Genomic DNA, 6000 nt, shown 5'->3' with positions numbered 1-6000 from the left:
CCCTATGGATCTCCAAGGGTAACTGGCAGCCTGCCAGAATAGGATCCCTTCATTCATACTCTCTGTTTTATGCCGATCAGCTTATGCTCCATCTATGCTAGTATCTTCCCTGAAATTCCATCTTGCTACAGCCTAATGTGACATTCCCATGTCAGGGAAATCCTCAATATCCAAGTATACTATATCTACTATGTCTACCCTGCTTGTAATTTCCTCAAAAAAAATCAGTAGGTCAGTCAGGCAGGAACTTACTTTTAGGAAATGATTCTTGCTGTACCCGACCTTGTCATTTGCCTCATGGTAAGACGTAATCTCACCCCTAATGATAGATTCCAACAACTTTCCAACTACTAATGTCAGGCTAACAGGTCTATAGTATCCTTTCCCCTGCCTCCCACCTTTCATAAATAGCGGAGAAACATCTGATATGTTCCTGCCATTCGATACAATGCAGAATCTATCGATTCCTGAAAGGTCATTGTTAATGGCTCTGCAGTCTCCCCAGCTATTTCTTTCAGAACCCGAGGGTGCACTCCATCAGGTCCAGTAGATATCTCCACCCTCGGACCATTAAACTGCCTGAGCACCGTCGCAGTCGTAATTCTCACTCTACATACTTCAGTTCCCTGACACTCTTGAATGTCTAATGCACTACACGTCTTCCACTGTGAAGACTGATGCAAAATTCGCATTTGGTTCCTGTGCCATCTCTGCGTCTCTAATTACAATACCCTCAAAGTCGTTTTCTGTTGATCCTATGTCTACCTTCAACACTCTTTTAGCTTTCACATATTTAAAAATACATTTCGTAACTTAGAAACATGGAAACATAGAAAACCTGCAACATATTACAGGCTCACAAAGCTGTGCCGAACATGTCCTTACCTTAGAAATTACATAGGATTACTCATAGCCCTCTAGTTTACTAAGCGCCATGTACCTATCCAGGAGACTCTTAAAAGACCCTATCTATCCGCATCCACCACCGTCGCCGCCAGCCCATTCCACACACTCACCAGTCTCAGCGTAAAAAAAAACTTACCCCTAATATCTGCTCTGTAATTGTTTCAAAGCTCGTTAAAACTGTGCCCTCCCGTATTTTTGTTACAAGGTCGCGTCAAATACAAGACATAGACACTGAAGCAGTATGAACAGGACGATGTTTATTAAGAATACTAGGGAAGCCAAGGAGCGAGTACAAGATGACAACACGGACATAGACGTAGGATACAACCTGGGCTAGGACTTCGAACTTGGACCTGACTGGGAACTCGGTTCATGACTCGGAACTCGGGTTTTGGCAGGGACTCGGTACCTGGGTCTTGACTTCGCTCTTCATCAAATCTCGGACCTGGCTTGGGTTGGACACGGACGTAACTGTCTACTCGGGTCACGACGCGGAACCCCGGTCTTGGCGGGGACACGGTAGCGTGGTCTTGAATTGGCTCTTGACTTAGACTCAGACTTTGCTTGACCTGGAACCATGGCTTGGCTTGACCTGGAATACGGGTTTGGCTTGACCTGGAACGCGCGTTTGGCTTGACCTGGAACTCAGGCTTGATTTGACTTGAAACTTAAGCTTTACCTGACTTAGAACTCGACTCAAATTCAGACTTGACTTAACTTTACTTGAAAATCGGACACACAGACAGGACTGAACCTTGGACACAGAGCCGGGACACAACTTTGAATACAGAGTGGGGACACAAACTTCGATACAGAGCCGGGACTCAACATTGGATGCAGAGCTGAGACACTTCTTGGACGCAGAGCCGGGACTCTTCTTACTGCTAACAGCCAGCAATTCTCAGCTGGCCCCGAAAAAGTCAGATTTCCTACCCTACTTGGAGCAGCGGCAGACAGCCGGCAACTGAACTGGACGGGAAAACTACAGAATTATTTAAGCAGCCACAGGCACAGAAGCAACTCAGAGTCCACCATACTCGATAGCTCTGATAATGGTCCAGACATCTACACTGGCTGATGTCACGTGTTTCTGGTTACTGGTTTCTCGTACCGAGCTTCTGGGTGTGCGTTTTGGAAGCCGAGCTACTTGCAATAAGTTTCTGACGGTTTGCTGACGTGACGGTCCAGCGAAGGAATCAATGGACCACGGAGCTGTTTATGTTGTCAGCCGGAAACGATAATTTGGTATTGGGAAATGAACCTGGTAAGGTGTCAGATCTCTCAGTGGGAGAGCATTTTGGAGATTGTGATCATAATTCTGTCTCCTTTGCAATAGCATTAGAGAGAGATAAGAGCAGACAACTTAAACAAACGTTTAATTGGAGTAAGGGGAATAATGAGGGTAACAGGCAGGAAATTGGAAGCTTAAACTGGAAACTGATATTCTCAGGCAGAAGTACGGAAGAAATGTGGCAAACATTCAGGGGATATATTTGTGGAGTTCTCTATAGGTACGTTCCAATGAGACAGGGAAGTTATGATAGGGTACAGGAATCGTGGTGTACAAATGCTGTAATAAATCTAGTCAAGAAGAAAAAAAAAACTTACAAAAGGTTCAGAGAGCTAGGTAATGTAAGAGATCCAGAAGATTATAAGGCTAATAGAAAGGAGCTTATGAAGTAATTCGGAGAGGGGCCATGAGAAGGCCTTGACGGGCAGGATTAAGGAAAGCCCAAGGCATTCTACAACTATGTGAAACGCAGGAGGATAAGACGTGAAAGAATAGGACCAATTAAGTGTGATAGTGGGAAAGTGTATATGGATACTTTACTTCAGTATTCACTGTGCAAAATATTATTGGTGGTTGTATTGATGACTTGCAGCAGACTGAAAAGCTTGAGGATGTAGATATTTAAAAAAAAAAGATGTGCTGAGGCTTTTAGAAAGAACCAAGATAGATAAGTTGCCAGGATCGAGTGAGATGTACCCAAGGTTACTGTGGGAGGCGATGGAGGAGATTACTGAGCCTCTGGCGATAATCTTTGCATGATTAATGAGGACAAGAGAGGTTCCGGAGGATTGAAGGTTTGCGCATGTTATTCCTTTATTCAACAAAGGGAGCACAGATAGCCCAGGAAATTATAGACCAGTGAGTTTTGCATTAGTGGTTGGTAGGTTGATGGAGAAGATCCTCAAAGGCAGGACCTATGAACATACAGAGAGGTATAATATGATTAGGGGTAGTCAACATGGCTTTGTCAAGCTCAAGTCGTGCTTTAAGAGCATGATTTAATTTTTTTGAGGATGTGACTAAACACACTGATGAAGGAAGAGCAGTGGAATTAGTCTATATGGATTTGATAAAGTAGCACCTGCAAAGCTACTTGAGAATGTAAGAAGGCATGGGATCCAAGGGAACATTGCTTTGTAGATCCAGAACAGGTTTGCCCACAGAAGGCAAGAAGAGGTTATAGTCGGGTCATATTCTGCGCGGAAGTTGTTCACCAATGGGGGCCACAGGGATCTGTTCTGGCAACCTTACTCTTCGTGACTTTTTATAAATGACCTGAATGAGGAAGTGGAGGGACGGGTGAGTAAGTTTGCTGATGATACAAATGTTGGAGGTATTGTGGATAGTGTGGAGAGCTGACAGAGCGTAAAGCGGGACATTGATAAGATGCAAAAATGGGCTGAAAAGTGGCAGATGGAGTTCAACCCAGACAAGCGTGAAGTCGATCATTTTGGTAAGTCAAATATGCTAGCAGAATATAGTATCAGTCGTAAGACTCTTGGCAGTGCGAAGGATCAGAGGAATCTTGGGGTTCGAGTCCACAGGATGCACAAAACAACTGAACAGGTTGACTCTGTGGTTAAGAAGGCGTACGGTTCAATGGCCTTCATCAGCTGTGGAATTGAACTTAGGAGCCGAGAGGTAATTTTGCAGCTATATAGTACCCTGGTCAGACCCCATCCGGAGTTCTGTGCTCAATTCTGGTCGCCTCACTGCAAGAAGGCTATGGAAGCTATAGAAAGGGTGCAGAGGAGATCTACAAGGATGTTGCCCGGATTGGGGAGCAATCCTTACGAGACTAGATTGAGTGAACTTGGTGTTTTCTCCGTGGAGCGACGATGGATGAGAAGTGACCTGATAGAGGTGTTTAAGATTATGAGAGGCATTGACCCTGTTGATAGTCAGAGGCCTTTTCCCAGGACAGAAATACTTGCTACAAGAGGACGCAGCTTTAATGTGCTGGGGAGTAGATACTGAGGAGTTGTCGAGGTAAGTTTGTTTTTACTCAGAAATGTGTAACTGCGTGGAATGGGCTGCCGACTCCGGTGGTGGAGGCAGGCACGATAGGGCATTTTAAGAGAATTTTGGATAGATACATGGATCTCAGAAATATGGAGGGGTAAAGGTAAGCCTAGCAATTTCTAAGGTAGGGACATGCTCGTCACAACTTTGAGGGCCGAAGGGCCTGTATTGTGCTGTAGGTTTTCTATGTTTCTATGGAAAACACGTTTTTATTATTTGGAAATTCAATAAAGTAAGGCCGTTCGACCTAACGAGGCCGTGTCACCCACCCAGATAGAGGCGACCAATTAATGTGCTTATAATTAATGTCTTATGTCATTTGAATAATTTTTGATGGTTCTGTGCCTGCATTGACTGGAATGCAGAAGAATGAGGGATGTCCAATTGAAATCTATCGAATGGTGAACGATCTTGATGGAGTGGATGCGACGAGGATGTGCTGGAAGAGGACATAGCTTCAGAATAGAAGGGCGTATTTCGAGAACGGAAATGAGGAGGAATTCAATTAGCCAGATAGCAGTGTGTATGTGGAATTTATATCCACAGACAGCTGTGAAGGTCGTATCATGTACAATATGTTTAATAGAGAAGCTGATATATGTATTTAAGGCAAAGTTTGATAGACTCTTGATTTGCCAGGGTTTTGAAGATTACGGAGTGAAGGACGCAGACTGGGGCTGAGAAGAAAATGGGATCAGCCATGACGAAATAGCACAACAGACAAGCTGCGCCGAATGGCCTAATTCTACTTCTAAACTTTATAGTTTTATGGTACGTGGAATGTCGGAGGAAAACGGAGCACCCTGATGAAATCCATGCACACACGGGGAGAATCCCGACTAATAACGTTCCCACAGTTGATGGCATACTGGCAGGCCAATAATTTCCTGGTTTATGTTTGGAGACATTCACAAACTGCGGAACAACGTTATCTGCTGCTACGTATTCTGTCAAAAAGGATGATTTAAATATCTCTGATAGGGACTTGGTAAATTCTGCACTTATCTCACGTAGGAGCCGAGGATACACATAGTCAGGCCTTTGGGATGTATCCGGTGATTTTCCTCACAGCAACAAACACCTCCTTCGCTGTAATCTGTACGGGTCTCTGAAATTGATGACGCTTTATCTAATTTTAATAGACTCCATATACGTCTATTTAAAAATAAATATGGAAAAAAGATACAATACTTTAATATCTCCCCCATCCCTTTAAGTTCAACACATGAATTACCATTACAGTCTCCCATGCAACCAATGTTCTACGTTGCAAATTTGTGCCTTATAGCTGATCTGTAGAATCCCTGAGAATTTTCCTTCAGCTTGTCGGCTAGGACAATTTCCTGCCTTATTGGCACACTTAAAATCTTACTTCAATGTTGTCTTACAATTCATATTATATAAGAACATCGTTTGTTTGTGGCTAACCCTGAGATCAGCCTCATTTTGTTTCAAAACCAGCATCTGAATATCATTTTTTTTTGTAGGCCGCTCAATAGTAACAGGAATACCGAGGAGTAGATAGAGAAACGGATCCTGGAAAGTTGTAGTAATAACAGAGTTGTCGTGATAGGAGATTTTAATTTCCCGAATAGAAATTGCCATCTCCCTAGAGGAAGGAGTTTAGATTGGGTGGAGTTTGTTAGGGGTGTTCAGGAAGACTTTTTCACACAAGATGCAGATCAGCCTACAAGAGGAGAGACTGTACTTAATTTGTTATTGGGAAATGAATCTGGCCAGGCGCCAGATCTCTCAGTGGGAGAGCATTTTGGGGATAGCAA

This window comes from Hemitrygon akajei, chromosome 3 (genome assembly GCF_048418815.1).
Source record: "Hemitrygon akajei chromosome 3, sHemAka1.3, whole genome shotgun sequence".
NCBI lineage: Eukaryota > Metazoa > Chordata > Chondrichthyes > Myliobatiformes > Dasyatidae > Hemitrygon > Hemitrygon akajei.
This window is presented reverse-complemented; position numbering follows the sequence as displayed.